This window comes from Argiope bruennichi, chromosome X1 (assembly GCF_947563725.1).
Source record: "Argiope bruennichi chromosome X1, qqArgBrue1.1, whole genome shotgun sequence".
Lineage (NCBI taxonomy): Eukaryota > Metazoa > Arthropoda > Arachnida > Araneae > Araneidae > Argiope > Argiope bruennichi.
In genome coordinates, this window is record NC_079162.1 from 41,051,689 (window position 1) to 41,078,233 (window position 26,545).

Consider the following 26,545-nt stretch of genomic DNA (forward strand, 5'->3'; position numbering starts at 1 on the left):
GTCTATATAGCTTAAACTGCTCTTATTACCGACATAAAAGTGATTAATGTCCAAGCCAAACCCTGTTTTTAATTCTATTTTGAAGGAGAAATATCTCCAAGAAATTTTAACCATCCCTCAATTACTTTTTGATATCAGGACAATATATGTATATAATGGCCTCTTCTATGTGTGTTTCAGTATACAAAACCAGTCGAGTTCAATGTATTAAAATTTTTTTTTAAAACTTAATATGCAAAATAAAAATGAAACTATGCACGCGGAGACGAATTAACAATTACTATAACAGATATTAAAGCATACAGCTCCTAATAAATTCGTCAAGTAATATAATGAGGATTATATGCCGGATTTAAAACAGATTTCAGAAAATGTTTTCTTTTAAACGGTTGGCTTTGTTTGCTCTCTGTACATCCGCAAATGTGGAATATCTCCTTAAGTTTCTAAACGAATTTTTAAATATTAGTTAGCTGTAGCCAGATGTTAGAATTAATCCTCAAAGAATTTTAGCAGTCATAATTACTAAATTATCCGGTCAAAGGACTAAAAAATAATCCCTATTCAGCGCCGCAGGAAAAATCACTTGTCATGAGAACGCCAGCTTTCAGGGGTATGCAGCACAGAACACGTGGAAAAGAATGAACTATGCGGAAGATAGAGTCTTTTCATATATAAACACAATTCAAATATCGTAATGTAATTCCGATCATAAGAATGAAGTATATTAATAGTCCAATCAAATGGAACTTTGGCATGTCGAAAACAAGTAAACACCAAAATAAGCCATTTTATCATACAGTTGGATGTCGGAGCAGGCGTGGGAGGTTGAAGAGTTCAAACACTGGTTGTTATGTGTTAGTTGGGCCTAAATAAGACTATTAATTGAAGATGAAAAGTATAAATTAGAAAGTTATACATTTAAAAAAAGCAGAAAGAATGTTATACAGGACGGGATACAAGGTAAAATTTTTCAGATTAATGTCATTTTTGTAAATTTTTAATTTTTGCAACAACTATACATAAAAAAAAGAACCTATAAAATGGTAGAATAATACTTTTTGAACAGAACGTTTTTTCACCCAGCGAAGAGAGAAGAGTTATTTTAAACAGTTTTTGAAGATCCGATTTCTTTTATAATCACATTGAATTTAATCAAAATGAAAGAAATGAAATAAGAAGTATTTAATATACAATAAAAAAGAAGCGTAGCAATATTAGCAAACTGATTAAAATAAAAAGAGTACAAAATAACTTCAAAAGCCAATGCAATCAGAAAAATTCTTGCACGAGCAGAAGTCGTGACCTTGCGTTTGATATTTACGATCAAATAAAGATGACACGCATATTAGAAACCTAATCATCAAAGTTCTACACAGCTTTCATGTAAGAAAATAAACCCACGACATTAATTTTCAGCTCTATTTGTGGGAAACAACTTCATGTCGCAATATATCCTACTAGATTACTTTCAATACAGGGTACATAAAAAATTCGTCGTAGTTTAAGGTACTTCTAACTTCGCAAATACACATCTGATGAAAAGAAACAATAAAAATGAACTGGGACTTAAATTTCTGATGAAAAAAATTAACTAATTAACTGAAAAATTACTTTTTTCAGCAGTACTCATAGCTTCATTAGAAAAGGAAGTGAATCGTACAAAAAGTGAACATGCATTTTATCCTCTAAGTTAGTGAACAGATCAAACTAAATGCAAATTTGTATGTGCATATAACAGAAAGAATTCGTAAGCAAGATCAGAAAATTTGATGAATTTGATATTTTTTCTTCCTCCAAAGGTTTCTAAGAATGTTTGTTAGAGCTTTTCAATTTGAGAAAGTTAGCTCAAGATGCTTTTGTTTTCAAAATTCTTAGTTAACTCACAGCTTCACGAGGGGGCATAATCTTCGCTTTTTGAGTTGACGAAACTGCAATCTACCGCAGATGCACGATGGTCTGTTTAAACTCAATAAAAAGAATTTTTATTTATTTATTATCAAAACAGGTTTCTCATTAAAGCCATGATTTAAAAATGATTCGGAAAAATAAGTAATTTTTAAGTTACAAATATTTTAAATTGTATTTGAACATGATGAACTCTATGTTCATTGATAAAATTAAATGATTTACCAGGATACACAACATTTTGTCGATCAAGTCAGCCATATAATGCAAGATAAGCAATCATCCAAATCAATACAAATATGCAAATTAATATTTTAACGTATTTGTAATAAAGATAATTTCAAACATTGAATATCCGAATTACAGAAAATTACAACCATTTTAAACTACACATGAACATGATGAATGCTACGTTCATTGATAAAATCAAAAGATTTACCAGCATACAAAACGGTATGTTGATCAAATCAACTGTATAATGCAAGCAATCATCCGAATCAATGCAAATATGCAAATTAGCATTTTAACGTATTTATGCAAAAACAATTTCAAACATTCAGTATTTGAATTACAGAAATGGCTATCTCGTGTTCATCTGTCAGCAAACAGGACGCCAGTCGAAGCTTTTTCTCCTTGCAGATACGGACGATAGATGAAACCTTGTCTACCAAGATAACTTAGCAAGATTTGCGTGATTGATAAACCTTCTTGAATCATTTATTTAGATAACTTTCCAAGTAAAACACTAGTAATTGATACATCATGTAAGCGCACGTCATTACCTCTATAAACAGTAACTGATGTACGATTATTTTTATTCTCAGGTTATTAGGGTTATTCGCATAGATGAAATGGCAGATATGAATAACAAGACAGAATATTCTTTATATTTCCAGGAAATTATAAGCAGCATTTTAATTCAGGAAAAGAGTAAGGCCAGACGTTCCTGTTCTCGACTCTTGACCAAAAAATCATAACTAAATTTCCACGACATTGAAGTTTGTGCCATCATTAATGACATTAATAAAGTAATTTTCGTTTCAAATATTCTGAAACATTACAAATACTACATTCTTTGTCCCGGCTTCATTTACTATATCCTTTCCCGACTCCTACAGGTTGAAGATCAGAAAATCAAATGACATTAATGGAAGTAACGTTATTCATGAAAGATAAAATATATGATCACTTTAAAATAACATTACTCACAACAACACAAGACAAGGTTTGGAATAAAAATTAATTTCCGAATCCTAGCATCTACGAAAACGATTGAAACTGGTTTTTATTTCCGTTTGAAGTTTACTCAAAGCGAAAAATTCTTTTTCCTACGAGTTTTAAATATATTTTGCATTTAAATTTCTGCCCATAGGTAGAATATCTTTCTGTCAAGTAGAATATCGGATTTCCTGGTAAACAAAATGGATGGGAAATCTAAAATTAAATAAAATATAAAGTGAACGTCATTATCTCTATAAACAGTAACATCAACAGTAATTACCATGAACGCGTTTTATTTACAAAACATTTTGTGGGAAAGAGTGTTCCGGGTTATGATTGCAATGCAGGTGAAACATTACAAATGTTTTAATGAGAAAATTTACTCACACGTTATAATCAGCATGTATCTAATTGGAATTATGATTTCTGATATCTTTTTATTATTCTAAATTGTTAAAAAATCCAAGGAATCTAAATTTTTATTAGGAAAACAAATTCCAATTCTTGTTAGGAAAAAATATGCTATTAAAATTATTTTAAATTACAAAAACACGTAAAATAGGAAAAGAAAGGGAAAAAATAAATGGAACCTGGAAAAAAGCAAGAAAAAATTAGAATTTATATACAGCACTAATTTATGAATAGAGGAGAATTAATGAGATAATAATTTATCCTATGACAATTATCCATATAAGAAAAAAATGTGGTATTTTTTGTTAAACAGTTTTATTAACCGTATCATTTAAAAACGGAACTTAATTAAAATAAATAGGCTATCAGAATTTTACTAACTGAAAAAAATAACTAACTAGGCACAATGTTCATATTTGTTGAAATGCTTTCTTCACATACATGCCAAAAGACAAAATCTCAACTATATCGTACGCCAACTGTTCAGCGTTCGTAATCTAGTATGTTTTCAGAATTAAGAATTAAAAAATGATCTTAATAAAATTTAAGCCTAATCCTTAATTCTCATTAAATTATCGCATATTACTGCAGTTACAAGTTTCGAATATGATACATTTGACAGACGAAATTTGACACGGTTTCCACTCAACAGTAGATGGATCGAACCGTATTCTTTATATCAGCACTTTTTTTAAAATGACGCTTTATCTGTGAATGAATTTGATAATAGCGGATGGTAGCAAATGTTATCGCCTTGTTTTAAAGCACAAGCTTTTATTTCGTCAGCAGATACTCCATTCATTCAAGTTCGTCCAGCAATTACAAAACAGATACAATATCACGTTACTACAACACTTTCTGGTGTAAATATAATACTGGCAACCGGTAACATGAGTCTTCTCATTTTTCCTATAACAAAATTGGCGTCCATTCATGTCGAAATGGCAGTTAACTCGTAGAAACAAAATATTCAATTGAAATGACCAGCTGTTCAACAATATGATAATCTTTTCAATTGTTACATTTTTTAACTCGTAAAATACCAACTTATTACACAAGTCCTTGATAAGGTCGCCGAGTAAGTGAATTTCGTATTCCTTTTCACGTTCTCGCTGATATGACTCATGCCTGTGATTCATACTAATCTAATTAGATGGTACATTCTTAAATACCTCTGAATCATTAAAGTTTAGAAGTGGTCATCTAATTAAATAAGTGTGAATTACAGGAGCGAGTCAAATGGCGTCAGCGGCAAACAGCTTTTTAAAAATGAAGAGTCTTCATGGTCTGATGGAGATGTCTCAGTTTCGGCATTGTAGAGTAAGGAATTTAAGACCTGATTCAAGCGAAGATTCACAGTAAATATGAATTTGCATAAGATTCCAAGTTCGAAACCTGATTTCACCAAAGATTCTTTATGTATGTGCACCCGTTGCACGCTAAATCTAATGTGGTGGATCCAAAATCCTCCCTTTGGTATTTATTACGCTGAAGTTCAGAAAGGGTTATGAGCTCCGTTCCAAAATAATCTTCACGTAGTTTCAAAACAGAGCAATAATATAACTAAACTTTATCATCCGTTCAGGTTGACTAATCGGTAATTTTCTTTGATAATTTGTTAATAGAACAACAAGTCATCCTTCTTAGCGACAAACGTGTTATCTAATTATTTCCACTGAGTGAGCAAGGAAAAAATATAGCAATAACATTATAGTTTTTCTTAAATTTCAGTAATAATTTCCTTAAAATTTGATACGATTATTGTCAAATCGATAATATTTTAGATCGGCAGTTTATTAAAAAATTACTTTTGTTATCGAAAACAGCCAGGAATGTAGTGACAAAACAAATTGCGTCAATATTTATTACAATTCCTTATGAGAATTCTCCTACAAACATACTTTAAAATTTATTTTTTTGAAATTCTCTGAGAGATCGTAACGAATTTTCGTTAATTTATTTCATCAATAGGCTCAAAAAATAGTAACGAAGAGACAGTTTTATAATTATGGAAACAAAGAAAAAAGTTAAACTTTGCAATATCTGGTAAATACAGAGCTTGCGGAGCCGTATTTGAATTTTTGTTAATCCACTTAGTGCTTAATCCTTATTTTTGTTAATCCTAATTTTTTAAAATCATTATTTAGATGCGATGTTAGCAAATAAGTTCAAATATTTTTCAAACAAAGTGAACTGATACCATATGTTACACGATAATAATATGATATAACAAAAATCTGTAATCGTTAAAATAAACACTCTAAACTGCGAAAAACGCAGGATGCAATAGAAAATGAGCTGACTGCCAACCCTCGGAAATAGTGGAACAAGCAGCTGGAGGGTTAAGAATTCACGAATAATAATGGCACTGTAAGAAGGCGCATTGACATGGTACAATACCTATCAGTTATCACGTCACGATTCAGAGAATTTTCGAAACGGAAAGTTCACAATTCTAATTGTTAAATAGCAATTCAATCAATACTCATGACTGGTCGACATGTTGAGGATTAGACGAAATGGATGGTCTATCAAACGTGATATATCTACGACAGGTTTTTTACCTTCCCTCAACATTTTATGTAAAACAAGAGTATTTGAATGATTAGCCATCGTCTTTACAGGCTTTTAGCAATATTTCAAATATTTTAGTTGTAAAATTTGCAATGCGGAAACAAATTTTAATGTGTATTCTTTACCCAATTTCATTTGCCAGTTTCAAAAATCAACAGATTTAAAATTCTCATCTTCTTGAAGACAAATTTATTTTTAGATCGCAGTATGTAAAATTCTAAGCACTGCCATATGTTTATATTTTATAAAATATAAACATACAATATTTTATAATATGTAATAATATTTTTATGTAATAATATTGTGATAATATTTTATAAATATATAATATAAATATATAATAAATATATAAATATAAATATATTTATCCACTCTCTTCACTACTTCTTCCCTCAACATATTCATTTTTAATCTGCGAAAAAGGATAAAATTGGCGCTAGTTTACGAAAATTCCTTTTTAGAGCATCAAGTGGTTTTGGAAAAGCTCAAATTTCATCAGAAGTGCTTAAATTTAAAGGAATCCAGCATGTTTTTATTCTTTTAATACCTCTAGTGCATTAACACAAGCACTAGAGGCATACACGAAAAATTTACAGGAGACACAAATTAAGACCATACAATCAAAAATGATGTTTGTGCCAGCAAAACGAGATGTTGCAACGTTGCACAGCAAAAGAAGTTAATGGGAGCTCATAATGTAGCATTTACCATTTACTTTACCATCGCTATTCAGCATCAGCTTATTTTAAATATGCATATTAAACTCCAGGTCTCACTTTTCATGGGATAAAAGTGTAAAACAGCAGACTCAAGTATTAAATAATAACAACAAATAAAAGTAAACTCAATGCAAAACAACACGGCATTTGTGTATGTGCGCCAATTTTAGAGAGTTTTTTTTAAAAGAAAAAAAATAGATTTCTTCACAGTTTCTGAATAAATTAAAAAAAATATCGAGAACAAAGCGGTACGAGAACTGTTCTCCGCTAATTTGAACCAATATTACTGTGCGCGATTCCATAAATTTATTGGCACGTTCAAGCACAATACGGTAAAATAGCAACCACATATTTATCCTATCCATAAATACAAAATGACGGCCATACCCGTCATTAAAATACAAAAATGCATTTTTCTTTTTAGTTGATGACGGCTATACCCGTTATTAAAATACAAAAATGTATTTTTCTTTTTAGTTGTCACAAACTAGGATATTGGTCTATAAATATTTGGAAAGAAAAAAATCACTTTAACCCAGAAGATAAAAATATGCCATTACTAGTTTTCTGACATTCCACACTTTAAAATCATCAATGAATGTGTTAAACTTGTGTTAGATCATATAAGACTATTTCTAATCTTTCACTGAAAACATCCACCTATATTATTTCATAACTGTTTCAAGTAGTGATTCAGAACTCATGATTTAAATTCACCCATTTCGCTACTTCACATTATATAAATAAATTTTAAATCCGAAACTAAATAATGATTCGTTCTTATCACCTTATCCTTATCTAAGTGAATAATTTTTCCACGTGTGACATAGACCTTCAAGAGCGGAGCGCATCCGAGACGCGCTTTTTGAAAGAAATAATCCACTGTCTCCCCAAGATACCTTTATTTAAAGCCAAGTGTCTGGCGCCGGCGGTAGTCCCAGCTTCTTGTTACGAAAACGCCTGATCAAATAAAGCGGCACTCCGTTTACCCAAGACTCAAAGATCAGGGCTTTCGAGGGTTCGACTCGACATCTGCTTTTAATTTCTAAATGAAGCTCCAACAAATAAGAAGTTGTCTTTTGCTTATCTCAACGTTTTCTCTCTCTCTCTCTTTTCACCTGTTGCAAACAGTCAAGTGAAATTTTTTTTATGGTTCTGAGTAATCTGACGACATTTAGATGACAAATGTAAGATTTGTGGAAACTTCGTCATTGCATGACGCTTTCAAGAGTAAGATAAAATAAACACGGATTTACATATCTACGCAAATATCAAACAATGAAGAAATAATCATACTGTGTTATTTCATCGAGATAGCATTCATTATAGTAAAACTCAAAATATAAGTTTTATAACGCATAAATTAATAAATTCTCGATAGACGCAAACAGACAAGCCAATCTAATTTTAGAATCCATTCAAGTCCCTTGCAGGAGGATAAAGGGCATGACTCCACATCACAATGCAAACTAGTATACATTTAGATATTAGATAGTATGAACAGTAAAGTTTGTCAAAGACTGTAACGCTGCGTAAATCACATCTTTCGGATGCATTCTTTTTTCAAGGGGATATTTTACATTCAAGTAATAACTAAACAATTTTTAGTAAATCACAAATAGACAATACAAAGTGGGAGTTAGTATTCCATCAGTTTATATATTTTACTTTATTAGTGATTTCTTGTTTTGTATTTAACATTTAGATATTTTCTAAGTTTTTTGTAATAAAAAAGATTTACTATTTTTAAAAATAATTTTACAAATTTCACTTAATATTATTCACTTTAAAATCAAAAACACTTCGTCTTTTCAGAACAACAAATCTAACCCACAAAAAATACCATGCGAACATGTATAGACTGACATTTAGGACCTCTCCTATCCCCCTCCCCCCCAAAAAATACCTTTTGCAATTTTAATCTCCAAATTCTGAAATTTGTGGTTAAAAAACAGTAACAAATACCTAGTAAATATTTTAAAACAAGATTATGTAATATTAGAAAAAAAATCGAATATTTAAATATTTATTACTATAACCACTACGATCGTAAAGAGTTAGGGGCTTATAGATTTCTGTTTTGTGTACGATACCGAATAAATGTCTCAACTCTGACTCAGTTATTAGTAGTAAAAAAAAAAAAAACCTTTAGAAATGCATCATATTTACAATTTGCCATTTGTTATAGATCAGTATTTCCTTAATTAAAAATATTCATTTATTATTTATTTGTATCCAGATCTTGTTGTCATCTAGGCTTTTGTGGAGAAATCATTTAAGATACTAATAATATAATTTATAGATAATCCAATTAATTTCTCTGTTCCTTACAATAAATTATGTCCGATAAATAAGATGGTCAAGACATTTTTTTTTTGGAACACAAATTGCTACTCGCATCACTGAGTGTGTTTTTCCATATTTTGATCGCAACTTTCTTATTTTGGAATGATAATCATCAATACCGAGTTTTAGATATTTTAATTAATTTAATAAGTTTACAATGATCGATTTGCAGTTTGGTTTTTAAAATAGGGTTAACTTATCGAAATATTTGCTACTAAAAATATATATAATTTTCATAGTTATTGCTATTTTTAATAGTAGTTTTGCATTTTTTTTCTTTGCAAATGTTTATCCAATCCTCCCTATTCCGTTCTTCGAGTAAAAACTCTTGATCAAATGCAGTATTGAAAAAACTTCTAGGGATATCTTTATTTTCAATACCAAAAATTTGATAAAGGTCAAAGCCATTCAATAAATTTAGTAATCAATTCATATATAAAACATGCATCGATCCAATTTAATTTTACCGCATCTATAGGAGAAAAAAGGGTTGATGTCATAATACACTAAGCATCTATCTTATTAAATGAAATGCACAAATTCATTTCACGTAACAAAACTGTCAAGTAAGAATCGACACTCCCTGAATTTGACCAGACTCAAAATACATGGAATTTCATTCACAAAGATTTATGATTCATTTTAATCAATATACGCGTTTTGTATTTAGTTTTACTTTAGTTTAATTAATTAGTTATATTAAGATCTCGATTTGAATAAAAAAGTGAGATATTTTGGGAAGACATTAAACTTTTGAACAGTAATCGAAAAACGTAGACACCCCAGGTGGGACTATCCTCTCAATGTTTCTCAATCCATCTGCGGCAGGCATTTGACACTAGACGTAAGATTCAACAAGCACTAGGGCCACATACAACACAGATCTTAGGCAAATTTGAGTTTAGAACTTGGAATCCTCCAGTCCCAGAGCCCGATTTTACCATCAGGTCACTGCAGTTTCATGTAATATGGTGTCACCTAATTGAATTTCCATCAATTAGACAAGGACCTTCGAAAAATGTGCAACTTCTTTAACTATATTCCCAAACGTAATTATTTTAACTAATATTCGTGTTGTTCAATATTATTTGATCATGATGTAAGGGATTTAGATTCAGGAAATTGTTAAAAAGCAATTTGTGTTTGTTCTAGAAATTTATAATTTTGCTAGTATATGTTTAACTACTAAAGTTAATTAACATTTAGAAATCATATAATAGAAAGTTTATGAAGTTACAGAATTGATTCTGTCTATTCAACGCAATAGAGGATCCTTCAAGAATGCAAATATAAATGAATTTCCTCGATATTTATGATAATGTTGTTTGCCGATTAAAGAAAAGGTTGTCGGTTCAAGGGAAGTTCAAAAGGTTGCAGTTAATGCACATTGATTCATTAAAGAAAAATTATCTTCGTCTACCGTGAGGATAAGCTTCCAACTGCGTGATTTAATGACTAAAGAGTTCATTGCATAAATATATTAATTACTTCGCCAATGCTACTGCCCACAACAGTAACTCTACTTCGTCATCTTGATATCACTTCTAAAACAAATTCAAGGCAATTAATTACCTTTTTTCGTTTTTCTACATACAGCATTATTGGCGAAACATCCTGGTGCTGTTGCTAGAGGCTATGCTTGGGTGTTACTCGAAAAAATGGACACAAATTATTCTGTGATTAAGCAAATGCCAATATCAATATATGCACAGAGGTCAGATTAAGGTTAACATATGTAACTTTATTCTAGTCAGATATTTTCATATTTATTTGTACTTTCTTATTTCTAAAATTACTACAAGACAGCCGAATGCAAATCGATGTTATTAATATGAAAATATTAGTTGAAATATCACTCCTTATCGGATATGACAGCTTTACAAGCTGCTAAAGTATCTATCATACTCTTTACTTTCTTTGCTGCATATTAATTCACAGCATGTTTGTAGACGACTGCTTGTAATCAAATGTTTGAATTTAGGTTTCAGCTTCCACAAAATTAACCACCTTTAGGACACTGGCACGATAGTGTAATTTATAATATTAAATTGAAATTATTTGAAACCTGATTTAGAAAGAATTATTTTTATTTTCACAATTCAATGAAGAGTCCTTGTTTGAAGCTGCATCTGATCGATGGTATGATTTACTTTAAAGCCATTTAGTATGGGAATTTTTTTCATCGAGTGACAAGAGCATGTAAAATCTAAAAATGAAGATCAGTTTTCCGTATCTTACAGGGCAGAATATAAAAATTATTTACAAAATAAAATTAACATAACTCTTATCATTTATATACAGTTAAAAGTGACCAAGTCGCACACACACACACACAAAGAATTAATGCGTTTTTATTTATTTATTTTTTGCTTAAAGTTTTGCTTCCATCTCAGTAACAAAAAAAATCATATATCGTTAGTATACAATATATGCTTTATGTATTGACACACACAATTTTTTTTCTGTTATAGATATTTCATTTTAACACATTTATTTGCATTATAATTATACATTATATTAATATCAAACTGGATTTTTTTTTGACTTGGCTGCTTTTAGTTACCCATCTACGGTTCATTCAAAAGTAAAATGATTTGTCATGCTTTCTTAAATAATGAACACGTTTTTAAAATAAAGACAGGATATAAAATTTCCTGATATTTGTTTCGAAATATTTGTCTGCTAGACCTTTCCCTGCGTTCTTCAAAGCTAAAAAGACTGAATCTATCTTGATTCATAATATGCTATTAAATTCTATTACATAACTAATATATTGATTTTTTATTAATCGGCAATTAATATTTCATTAGCATATTTTCATCAATCAATTTTTTGAGGTCATGAATGTGAAAGCTTCAGAAGATTTGATTTATTTTAACATTGCACAGGTAGTAAAAGAAGTTTAAATAAAAACGCGGTTTAGATATTGTAAAAGGTGCACAATTCTTATACAGGCTTGAAAAATTATAAGAAAAATGAATAAACTCATATTTTATACAAACAATCATGAAAAAAATAAATCCACAATTCGAAAGAATTCAGTCGCATATTTACAAAATCTTCCGCATATCAAACTCATGAGTGTGATTGAAGGTTACTGGGAATTCAGGCTGTCCTTTTTCAGTAAGCCGACGGCTGACAATTTATAACAAGAGAACCTTGTTTTAGAACACAAAAAAAGTACTAAACAATCTTTGCAATGCAAGAGCAGCTTGTACTAGAACCATGTGACCCGGAAGCCATAACCCCAGTACTGAGAAGGTCCCAAAATTATCCACAGTTTACAGAAACCCTTCTGCCGAAGCATCTGTTGACCTCAGACAGGAGAACTTTTTCGAGGAGAAGATAGTAAAATGGTTCCGAAATAACGCTTCGTGTGTTGCGGAGAGCGAAACACAGCGGAATCACTTTTGCCCACACTAGATTATGCAACAAAAGATCGATTTCATGGTTTACAAAACGTATTTTACACCATTTATTTTCAAAGAAAATTCTAAATAGGAATTTATTTAAAACTGTACATTATGTTCGTGACAGGCCTGATCGGATTGCTTCAGAGGATGCAATCGCATAAATAACAGCAAATATATTTACTTAAATAATCAATATCAACTATTATATTATCAACTTAAATAATCAATATATCAAATATTATCAACAAATAAATAAGATATCAACTATTATATTATCGACATATATAATCAATTAATATATCAGTTATTATAATCTAACTCGGTACCAATTGTATTACTCAAGTTGTTAACAGCAATAATTGCTTCAAAATTACGAACGGCAATTAGAATTGAATTCGGCTTCAATAATTTGTGAAAAAATTATGAATTTGACAAAGTTTTAGAGAATAGATTTATAAATAAACGATGTTTACCATTATCGGTGGATGCAATCGATATTCAGACTCAAACAACTTTCAATAATTGACGCCCATAGGTTCACATTAAAAGTGAAAGATATTAAATTCAGTGATAGATCTGACATAAGAATCATTCGATTTGCTGAAATATAAGAAATAAAAATTACGCTCGTTTCAAACACAATTTAAAATATATTTTGGATTCTTAAGTTGAGCAACCGAATTTTTGTTGGATAGTTCAGAATGACCACTCATATACGCAGACAATTAAAAGCATAAATATTGAGACAATTACTGGTAAATTTAATCAAGGATTAGAAAGCTGACACTACGTATCAAGATCTAGTGCAACGAAAAGTGCTTGCAATCAGATTTTATTTTCTCATAATTCAGTGTTATTTAACTAAATTGCTTTAATAAACGATGCTAATACTAAAATTCTAATGAATGATGAATGAAAATTATGTATTTCCAGAAACTATCCTCATTTTCGAACATTTTCTTTAACGTTGTATGCAAATTTAACAGAAGGGAGGGGGGGGGGGGGAGGTCATGAAATACTGTGTTTATTATTTCTTCAAATTTGAACTTGATTTTCATGAAATAGTAACTCTTATCGGTTTCTTACAACATTTTTTTAAAACTGAATATTTTTATAGAAGTAATTATTAATATTAAATATTTTCACCGCATACAATATTCTGAATGTAGTGAATACAGTTTTCTCTGATTTAGACAGAAATATCCCTTCGTAAAATAGTCCATGAAGGCATAAAATTTTAGTTTTTTTTTTCAATCATAAATAGAGGAATTATATAAATATTTAAAGAAACAATATTTGACCAAATTTATTTCTTTTTTTGAAATTATCGCTAACCGGAAACCAAAGAATAGAAGGAAGACGCGATTTCAAAAAGTTTTATCGGAAAAGATTCTTTAGTGTCAAATTACTTAAAAATCCTCTAAAAAAATAAAAAAGAGCGATTCCAGTTTCGTTGAACCCAGATGTATTTTGTTTGTCAAAAAATATATAAATATAATTATAAAGGTAGTCTGTCCAATATCAGTCATAGTTGAAGAGTCATCATTTACTCTTTTACGTAAATATACTTAAACGGAATTCCAAAACTCTTTTGTTTCAACGCAGCAAACAAACTGGCAGAAGAAGAAAAACCGTTGTTCAAACTGCTTGAGGACACAATTGATTTATACTGGTTGTAAAATAATGAGACCCGTAACGGTTCTTTATTGCCTCAGGTTTCCACTACTTCCTCCTACCATATGCACGGCAGGATATCCTACGCACCCAGTTCAACTGAAGAGTTTGCTAGACTACCTTTCATTCATTCATTCATAAAATAACACGACGTAGGTGTCGGCGATACTATATTTTATTCCGCACGTGGTGTGAAAGAAGGTTACATCATTGTTTTGAATGATATGCATACAGTAGGATGCATGCAATTTAAATAACAATTAATTCGACTTTTCTTTTCAATAAAATTAAAATTTTAGGATAGTTATGAAATACACGAATATCGAAGTTTCCATACAAGGAGACCTTACGAAGATATACGAGTGTTGTGGGAATTAGTAATGCTTTTGTATGTTTGTTCAAAAGATAAACAGTAAAAAATTACAAAATAGATCCATTCCCATTCTAAAACTACATATTCATTAATTTTTTTATAATATATTTCCGTTTTTTGTTTCCAGATGATTTGCATTATAATTATTCTTTTAACTCTTTCAAGCATGGTGGTTTGTTTCCTGAATTATTTAAAGTATTTAATGCATGATGGTTAAATTTTTTATCACTAAATGAAAAAAGTATACATTTAAAGAGTGTTGACTTAATTTGTAAAGCACATTTTAAAAGTCTTTTGCATACTTCAGAAATCTACCAAAAGAATTGTCGGCACATCAACCAGAAAGATCCACTAGAAGAAAAATATGCCGATTACAGCACTAAAAAACACGTGCAAAACGTACTGAGTGTATCTATTCTAACTTTCATTTATGTTTAGGCAAAACAAAACAGAAATTCTTTCAAATATTTCATACTTAAGAATAATTGAGAATAATATTTTAATACATTTAAAAAATAATTTTTAGTTAAATATTTTTAAAAATTAAATCATCTATTGTTATATATCATTAATCTATTTGCTATTAAATTAAATCCTAATAAATAGATCTGCTTTAAAAGGTTCAAAATTTGATGTTAAATGGTGAAACTTTGATATGATTAAAAACATTATTAGAAAACTAGAAACCATTATGCACCACCACTTAAAAAATTAAACAAAAGATTTTGTCCAGATTTTAAATATTTTTATGTTAAAGATTGCTTTAGAAAGTTAATAAAATTTTTCTATCAAATAAACAAATTTTTAATTTATGTGCAACAAGAGATTTATTTTGTATAAATTTTGTTGCCTGAAAGAGTTAAGATCATGGCCAATGTACATCGCCGATAAGCGACAAGTGGTTTACCAGATTTTTATCGCTTCTTATCGCTTGAGCAAATTAAAAACAAATACATTTCTTTGAGACCATTATGATTCAAGAGAATCAGAGAAAGTTTCGAAGCATCCCACCTGAAATCTGGAAAGGAAAACAATATATAAACTTTGTAACTTGAAGAAACCACAGGATAGAAATACTTTTTAATATAAAAATGATAGCTTTGGTGTTTATAGCTAGCTGGTGAGAAAGAAAGTATTACGTTTTACCGTTATTTAACCTGTATCTAATGATTCTATCTGAACATAAATAGAAGTCATTGAGGCTATGCATCCAGGCATGCATAGCCTCAATACTGTCAACTTTTCTAATCGAAAAATGTAATTAAATATTCAATTAATTAAAAATTAACCGAAAATGTGCAGTTTTTTCTACAGTAATTTTGGTGCAAATTATATTATAATACCTTGTTAAAATTCAAAATTTGACCTTTTAAATGATATCAGATTCGTTTATGTACAATTTCTCTTCAACTGTTATTAATTCCTTTTAAATTTAAGGTAGACGATTTTGAAAAACGGTATTAGTAAGACTGATTTCTATTTCACATTATTTGATCTTTTTTTAATGTTTAAAGTAGTTAACAATGTCTGAAAGAAAGAAATGGTATACCTTCATCTTCAAGTGGTGTCCGAGGTCATTTAATCAAATGGTGTGATGTAATGTAGTAAATGGATTATGTTTTCTAATAATTTACACAGAATCAGTCTTTATATAAAAGGATTACACATCAAAATATTTTATTTATGATGTGTAATCCTGCCGGATATGTCAACTAATTGTGTTATATTCCTTGTTTGGATTTGATATATAAAAATTTTCCAGCAAAACCTTTTAAATTTTTATATATACACGGTACACCGAAATTCTCAATGGTAGATAAGGAATCAAAGATTTTTGTTTACAAGAAGATTGAATTATGATGCAACTTGAAATTGATATTTTTATGAAAAACGAAATCCTTTCCAGACGTTTAAAAAAAACAGAAAATACGGAAACAGATCCAGAAGTTTTATAATTTTTAATTATCATCATACTTTGGTAATCTGATGCAAATCAGATATGAAAAGTAATGACAAATCTGATTTTCGTCTTTAATAAAAATTAGCGAATTAATTAAAAAGATAGATTACTGAAATCCGAAAAATATAAAACTTTACGGGAAAAAAAAAACCTCATAGGGAATTTTAAAAAATCCGGTCCACGGAAAAAATTCTCAAAGATTTCATTACAGATATTCGAAAACAACTCTGAAGTCAATAAAATTTGCACTAAATCAAAATTTCGTAAATCAGACAGAGAAAATATTTTCAAACTTTTTATTTGCAGTGCAAAATCATATATATTTCACCTGTTACATATTTATTTTTTCGCCTGTTACATATTCAGAGAATAAATATCCCTTGAAATATGGTAGACTTCTAAAATTAGCAAAAGCGATCATCCTCAGCGCATGCCAAAAAGAAGCATTTTCCCTTGGGGCTTCTATGAGAAAGCTCTTCAATCAGTTGGCACGTTGTAATAAACTTATGTTAGTTGAAATGTAGCCAAGAGTTAAGCATTAATTTTCGCCGCCTAAATAATTTATGCGTGAAGAAAACTAGGTGACGGCATGATTTAATCTGCCTACTTAAAATGCAATTAAAAAAGGATAAAAAAAATCCAGTTCGTCTGGCTGTGTGATGAAAATTACTAATAAAAGGAACACCCATGTTAGATTTTGGTAAGGAATCAAAAGGTGAAGTTAACGAGACCGTGCACTAAACATAAAAGGGGGAAAATGAATTTTAGGCGTAGGTCCATTATGTGAAAAATAAATTGCAGTTTTGTTTGTAAAACTTTTCAAATCACTATTCAGAGGACCCTGCCCTTCACTGAAGTTCTATTAACCATTCAAAACTGATTACTTGAATCGTCAGGGTGAAACAAAACTTTAAATTCTTACATAGATTTCAAGCAACATTTACTTCATTTCCAAAACGAATATCTTTTTATTCATTCAGTGAACAAAAAGGTTATTTTCCTTCAGATCAACAGTGGAAAAGATTTCTGTCGTATATTCTATTCTAGTGCACTCAAGGAAGTATTATATAAGAGTGTCAGTAAACTCTGAAAACAAGATTGGGAGACCAGAATATTTGTTTGATTGACAATTTGAAAAATTAAAACTATCATTACTTGACCTTCGAATTTTTTCTATCCTCTAATAAGACAATACTTCCTATTTTTTAAATATTTTTCTATTTCGATGCAGATAAGAATTCACGGAATACTAGATGTTGAATTGTTGTTCGCTGTGACTTATCAAATCTGTTATTAATAGGGATTCCATGACTGCTTTCAACACATATTTTTATAATTCAAAATAATCTTAAATCGTGAGTTAAAATGATACACATTATGAGGTTCTTATTTTAATAAACTAGTGAATTTAGTTTCACATTTCTATACATTATTAATATTTTAATGATTTATTTTAGATTAATCATCTTATTTTATTAACTTCGTGGAAATATATTTGTTTTTTATATATTTATAGACTCCAAACTATCAGACATTCTCGTTTGTACCGAATATTGCAGAAGTAGAGATTTAGAGTTTATAATTGTTTTAATAATTAAGTGTACTTAATGAGACATATATGAAACTAATAAGTTATACTTCCTAATATTTTATAATTCACAGAATTTGTATTTTTTATAAACTTATTTATTTGGAAATTAAAAAAGTCGACTTGCTAAGGGCATCTATTCACTCTAGCTGCCTTAGGTGGCTGCTTAGTCAGAAATTCACCTCTGATTTTTGACTAGGCAGACTAGGGATTAAACAATGCTAACAAGATCAATGCAAGAATAAAACATTTAAATCGGTTCCAATCCTCTTTTCAAAGAATCAAAAAATTGCTAATCCCCTTTCCTCCCAAAATTTAATCAATTCTCCATTACTTCTGCATAAAATCTTGTATTATTTTGATTCACTAGCTAAATGCAACAAGCACAAAGGAGTTTACGAATTTATGTAATGAAATAAATTGATTCTTACATGCATGCAATAATATAAAACTTTCACCCGCAAAATTATGTCATAATGAAATATAAACATTACGCGAAACAAGACAGTCAACCCCATGCACTTCTATGGAATTGCTAACTCTTCAAATATATATAAAAAAATCATTTGCGATTTCTCTGCCATAATAAGAATTGCTTCTGAATTGAATCTGTATTTATGGAGGCATTATGATTTCAAAAAAAAAAAAAATAATAATAAGTTTAAGATTTATTTTCTCTTAATTCAAATAATAATTCCGATATTGGGAATTCGCATACCATTTTGTAAGAAAGCTTGTTCTTTCCAAATTTCCTTTTGTAGTATTGCATCACAACCATGGTGAAAGCAAGCATAAACAGTCGATGGTGAATTAGTTCACCATAAGGTGTACACACCACTTTGTGTAAAATGCATGAATATTTTTATTCTTTATGTATACGCAACACTTGGCGAATAAATTCAAATACTTTTGCTATGATGCGACAATTATTCATATTCATCGCCATAAATAATATTGCCCCTCCCGTTGCTTAATTCCATATAAATAAGTGTAACGATTTTTACGTTCGCAGATGGAAGAGATTTAGTTGACGGGCACAAAGTTTAACCTGCTCAACAGTCAAAATGAAGTAAATTCTTTGCGAATTTGTACCGAGTATTAGATCTTTATCTTACTCGATTCTCTTGACTTCCCTTTTTTCCTAACGCCCAAGAAAGTCCATTAGCAATTGATCACCATACATCAAACGAAGGTGATATATTTCTTCCTCCTACGCTGCTAGTACATTTCCACAGAATTGACAGTATGGTCTTGCCAGCAGTTTTTTTTTTTTTCCCCTTCATCATATATGGATGCGAAATATGGTTACAAGTTCTTCCACAATCAAAATTTTTAAAAATTACACGGGATTTAATGTTTGATAGAAAGAAAGTTATCCACTGTCTGGAAGAAAGCCAGATGACATATCTCGGTTTACATTACTTAATCTCTTAATATGTTTGCATCGTACAGAAAACTGGTTAATTCGCTCCTGTCACCGAAAATTTGTTTCATTTAAAACAAAAAAGAAAAAAATAATAATAAATAAAAAAAAAAAAACTTTAAAAAATGGAGTAAACTAAGAGTTTATAATTTTATTATGCTTACTAAAGGTATAATTCACACATAAAATTGATATGCACCCTAAGTATGATGCCCGGAAAAATTGCATGCATATATGCACTTTAGTAATACAGTACACTCCCGATTATCCGCGGAATTGGGTGGCGCGGCCACCTCGGATAACAAAAATCGCGGATAATCCGAAAAAAGCTAAAAACGGGTATAGCAAAAGAGAAAGCAGTCATTCCAACTTTGAAAAATCGTTTTATGTACAATAAAACGTAAAATAAACAGCAGGAAATGTTTAACTAACGCTTAATATTTTAGTATATCACTCAAAACTAACCTAAAATGCATTTTGTTAATGAAAACAGAAAAGTGCTTTGTACTTACAAGAGGCGTCAAGGATACACAGAAAAATGAATACATATGTACTGTTTTAATACTGTAATGTATTATGTAATTACAAAAGCATAACTGTAAAACTACACCTTTTTGAAGAAATCAGTCATTTGTGTTTACTTCTTGCTTTGGAAGCATTTTCTCTTTGCTTGGAAGCAAAAAAAAAAAAAAAAAAAAACTTAGTGCGGCAGGCGCGGATAATCGGGAGTCTACTGTAACAGCAAAAATTTCCATGCATATACGCGCAAATGGTACAGACGGGTTAGTATTCCCTCTGAATATATGCGGACAACGGAATTGGAGGTGAAATTATTAATGTTCTGCAGAAAAAAAAATATTTTTCCTTATTTTGAATCGCTCCGAGTGATGAATGGGCCACAAAAATGTGCACAATACAATTTGCAATACATAGATTTTAATTTTTTTCAGTTCTTAATTACTTTAATCTAATACCATAAGGTCTGAGAAATTAGCCTTTAAAAACGAATAAGTCGAACTTTTTGTATTAAATTATATCCATGAAAAATTAAGAGTAATTTGTCCTAGGAATTCAAATATATCTAATTTTGCAGATGAATGACCGAAAAGAAGAAAGTTCTGGAATGAATTTCAATTTACTTTACAAGGGGGAGGCATAATTTGTACACGGGGAAGAACGATAAGACGCGTCTATTCACATCACGACACAAGAGCAAAAGAGACAAATTTTTTCTCATCAGTGATTTTTCTACGAGATTCTAATATGACTTTATTATACATTTGTCGACTTACGAAAGGGAATCTTAAGTATCTTTGAAAGGAATTCATATTAGGTGTTATCCCTTAGCGCATGGCATGGGAAACAAAAGAATAGGCCATTTTTTACAGGACGCCAGAAATAATTAAATAAAAAGTGGAAACTGGATCAGGAAATAAGAGTAAATTTTTGAATAAAGTAACACGGCCTAATTTAAGACAAAAATTATGAAGTTAATTAAGATTTAAATTAAGAGATATGATTACATTATATATAAAAATTCTAATCATCTGCTTTTGAAACAAGCATGAAAAATTGAAACGGAAATTTAAATTTGTGTATTCTATTGCATTTTAAAATGTTTGAAACCATAGATACATAATTAAAACTTTATGGCGAGATGAAATTTAAAATACCTTTTTAAGTTTAGTTTAGTTTAGTTATATTAATGTCCTGTCAACATTGGGGCTAATTTGAGACGGACCTCGTAATTTTGAGCCGCATTCAGATGACGAGGACGACACCTGATCTGACATACCCCTCTCCAAACTTCCATACCACACCAGTGGGAGGACGTTTGGTTCCGACGGATTTAACGCGCACCAGATACGCTTACATGACTGTTTTTCAGTGGAATCGGATCCGAATCCTGAAACCCTCCGGTTCTTGTGGAGACCTTACCACCAGACCACTGCGACCGCATGATCCCCCCCTCCCCCCCAAGACTGGATCTTAACGAAGAAACGAGAAAGTGATTTTCCCCGTTTGATATTATTGTTTCTTTCCTCGTCTTCCTTCATTAGTAACAATATAATTAGTGATACAGATAGTATGAAGATGTAGAATTGTCTATAGGGTAGCGATAGACAGGTATGTCCGATACAGATTAGTTTTGAGGGGGTTGAAACAAATGATTTAAAAGTTCAAATCAAACTATACGAATAAAGAAATATGTGATACAGAAACCAGCATCATCTGCAATCAATAAATTTTTGAATTTAATTCTGTGTCTACATTTTCTCAAACTTTAGTGCTTTTTCGGTCAAATGAATAGCTTAGAGAAAAATAAAACCGCAAGATTATCAAGGGCAATTAAAATGCAGCTTAGCTTAGTTACTTTAATCACCTGCTTTGAAGCAATATTTTGGGATAGACCTAGTAATTTGGAACCGTAGTCAGTTGACAAGGTCGACACCTGAGCCACCACTCTTTCTCTTAACTTCTACATCATACCAAAAAAAGGAAATCTGATCTACAAGGTCATATTTAACGTGTTGTGGATCACAGAATGCGGATCTTCTGAGGAATAGGACTGGAACCTGAAACCCCCTGTCCCTCAAACTGAGATCTTTACACCAGACAACAATGGTCTCAAGGAGAGTTGAAGAAATTTTTTCTATAAAGTGAGTAAAGTGAGCAATAGACACTATATGAAAATGATAAAAATGCGCCATTTGCTCAGTCGTTTTCGTCCATAAGCATGAAACTCATCTCTGATTTCATAAAAAAAAAAGGAACTTCGAACTCGAAACCTTTTCAAGATTTAAGAAGATCCTAGCTCTATGTTTCACATACGGGCACAGAGTGGAACATATTCCTTGAACTCAAGGACGATGCTCTCACAAAATAAATGATAAATTTTATGTCTAAACATAGTCAAGCTAAAAAATCTCTGCAAAGAAAGTGCTCGAAACCCAGTACCCGAGAACTCTGTAATAATAAATTGAAAATCTAACTTCGCTTTTTATTTTATTGATTTAAAATATAAAAGATAAAATAAGCATTAATAACTATAAGATGCCTTTATATTGCATATCAAGTTTTCTTCTGGTGAAATGTTAATTCGATGCAAGAGCCCTGCATGCTTCATAATTTAGTAAATTTCCTTTATTACCTAAAACGATGCAACATTATGTTCATTCAATCCGATATGGGCCAGGTCAGATGAACGAGAAATGTACCACATGAAAGTTATTTCTATTAAATAAGACACTGTTATTTACTAAAATATTTTGTGCCAATTTTAGATTCGACAGTATATATATTATATTACTTACAGGAAAAGAGGATTTAACAGAATTATAGTCAACACATAGAAAGTTAGTGCACAATATCCCTATTAGCAGAAAATATCCAACAATACTGTTACGATATCTTCAAGATATTGTACAATATTCAGAGCCATATCAGTTGTAACAGTATCATGGAGATATCGTACATTATCTTGTGTTAATATGAACAGTATAGTTCGCAGAACTTATGTTATTTTAGATTAACGCTTTTATTTATATACATGATATTTATGGACAAATTTATCCTTTTGAAACCTGAATAAAACAAAGCCATAAACATGAAAGGAACATCCGGTAGACTAGATATCCGGTAGAATTATGTCTAGGTAGGTAGACCAATCTCGAAACTGACAATATCAATAGACCACTGTTGGTTTTTGTTGACATAGTTAGTTTTGGCGGATTTAGTTAATTTTGTTTTAGTCAACTACAAGGACTACACTTTTTTTATTTGGACAAAAACAGTAAAAACAATTTGAAACTGAAAAATCCATCCGTGTTTAATATATATGGTGACAAACTATGGGAATAGAACATATGAAGCAGAAAATGAACTCAATTTCATCGAAAACTTGAAACATTCTGTTTAAAATGATGAATATATTTTTTCTATGAAATATCGAAGTGAAAGCAAGCAAGTTAAAAATAAATTTTTTTTTATTAACATTTTTTGAAAGTTCAACAAATGGTCACAATATTTGAAGCCACTACTAAAAAAAGCATTCGGCGTGTGCCAAGATCAGTTTTGCCTGCTCCAAAAGGTAAAAAGAAACCATAGTTTTGAAACAGAATAAGATTTTTCACAACTTAGACCAAGATTTGTCTATAAAAAAAACTGCTCAAATCTTCTTTATCTGAAACACACTTTTCTCCTATTCAAGAAGTCAAGTTGATTTTATAGATTTTAAACTCATTTTAACAGTAAAATCGGTTGCAATATATTTTTCGAAAAGTATCTTTTGAGTCAGATAAAAGAAATTTAGTTTTCAAACGGGAAGGTATGGATTGGCAAAAAAATAAGCAATTTAAAAGATTAGCCTATAGGGAAAGTGGTGGCAGTTTTCAACAAACTTATAAATAAGCAGTTTCTCGAAATTTATACAAAAGATGAAGAGATGTTTGAAATTTGAATAAGAAATAATTGTTAAAAAATTGGCTTAAGATTGATATAAAAGGATAAAATTAACCTGAATAGCCTTTTGGAACAAAAAAAATCGTCCTTGGAATTTCTAAAGAACACAAGGTTGGTGCCAGCATGCAGGAAATGGGATAAGTTAATGAAATAAGTTGTTTAACCCAAATCCACCACTATTAAAAGCAAACTACGAAAATGATCTTTTTGTTGAAACTTCGCATCAGCTGAAGTTTATATGTTACTATTAAGCTTCAGTTGATTACTATATATCTTATTGCTATAAGTAGGAATAATTGCCACATTAAAACTAATTTATCAGAAATTGTACACATAATTTCAAATTTTCACTAGACAAAGCCCGACGTGTCATCTTACTACCATTAAATAACACTTTCATTTAAAAAAATATACTTTCAGTGAAATGGATAAACATATGTGTTAATAATCATTATTACTTCGATGTCACCCAGATTTTCTTAAATTCAAACTTGTTTGAAGAACTACTGATATGAATATTAATTTCAATGAGGCATTTTCATTTCTTTGGTGTGGTCTGTATTCATCATTAGCTGCTTTCAGGTTTTCTTAACACGCTCATATTTAAATGAGGATGCATCATCACAAAATGTCAAGACCTTCGATAAGAGTGGAGACGTATGCTTAAACGACGTGGATGGAATCATAATTTTTAAATGATTTCTCCGAAGAAATCGAGACAAGGCCCTATTAAATTTCCCAATAATTTTGCATAGGCTTTTAAAAATTCATTCTAAAAACACGGATGCGGTTAGGCGCCACAAGTTACCCGCAAATATTTTTCCTTTCATACAATAATCATCGCATTTCACATAGTTTTGATCAAAATTGAAATCACTAATAACAGTAAATATGTATTTGAGGTTTTTAAATTTCTTTACGATTTCTCGTGGTTAATGTAATATGTTAATAATTTCAGATAATACATATTTCAGTTACTTTCCAGAAAGATCTTTAATGAGAATACACTAAGAATTAAATGCGGAATTCTGGTGTTTTCATTTCTTTTTGACAAAAAACCCTACCCTAAATTGAAGACGCAAAAACTTTTCTAATTTGAGAAATTCTTAAATTTCATAGAACACAACATAAATGCATTGATAATTTTTCAATAGTACTGTTTTTCATCGGAAAAAAAATGTCATGGTAGTTGATTTGCCTATAGAGTTAAACCTTAGTTTTAAATTTAAATCCAACTAATAAAAAATATATAATATTCATAGAAATGTGGAAAAAGTTGATCGAAAAATTATTCTTATCCTTCAAAGAGTTTTTGTTACTCATGCTTTATTACATTAATGGACGCACAATAAGCAAGATGAATTTCATGAAAAATTCACTACAAAAATTCGCAAATTGCTTTGCACAGGTTAAAAAAATGATTTTGAAAGAACGTACAAAAGTAAGAACAAAGCAACGATTTTCAGCTTCAAATATTATTCCAATATATATATATATTCTTACTGATCTCTCTACTCTAATAAGTCTACAATTTATGAAATTTTATAGTATTGATAGTTTTCATGTCATTAGTATAGAATGTTCAAAAATATCCGAACATCTTTGGATGAATTTTTATAGAAGTCTTTAAAATAGTCAAGGAATGAGCGAACTTTAACTGAAAATACTTGCAGCCTTAAAAGATTATTTATATAATTTTTAACCAGTTTCCCGAAGAGCAATATTTTCAAGAATAAATATTTTTAATGGCTTCCAATAGAAACCTTCAAACTAGTCCAAGAAGGAGAGATCTAACTGGAGGGATCCAGACGAAAAATTCGTCCAGTCCGTATCTTTTCTGATCGAACCCAATAAAGGTCAATGTCAAAAGAAAAAAAGAACTAGTCGAAAAATGCCAGAGCTCAAACAGTCTACCGCATGCAGCTTTTCCGACCCTTCCGCAACTACTGAAAGCAGCACAGAAAACGGCGATTTCAACAGGCGAAAAATATGGCAACCAATTTCTATCACAAAGTGTTTTAAGCAAATCACCAAATCGCGCCAAAGAAACATGTGCGCGAAATTTGAAATGCATTTCAAATCAGCATATATGATTATACACTGAAAACGAATTTGAATTATGCCGCTTTCATATGTTTTCACTTCTTTCCTCTTTTCTTCAGTGACTTAAGTGATCCGTTCTTTTTTTCCCCCGCCTCTCATTCTTTTATATAAAGTCTACAACAATGTGCAGTCAACGCTTAGCATCTTTCTAGATAATATAAAAAATGAATTCTAATATCTTATAAAATTTTATAATGTGATCTTAATTATGTTCTAATATGCTAACAAATGATATACAAACAGTAACGATGGTCATGGAGAGAAATTAAATTGATTAAATTTGTAATAAACATTATCTAGGTTTGTATCATTAAATAATTTAATGTTAAAATATATGAATATTAAATACTTGATTGAAAAATTTCAAGGATCAC

General features: G+C 30.3%; 1 protein-coding gene across 1 annotated transcript in view; it reads right to left on the minus strand.

The window, feature by feature from the left end:
* Positions 1-26,545, minus strand: part of LOC129958690 (A disintegrin and metalloproteinase with thrombospondin motifs 9-like) — a 241,905-nt gene that overhangs the window by 214,479 nt on the left and 881 nt on the right. The window lies entirely within an intron of this gene.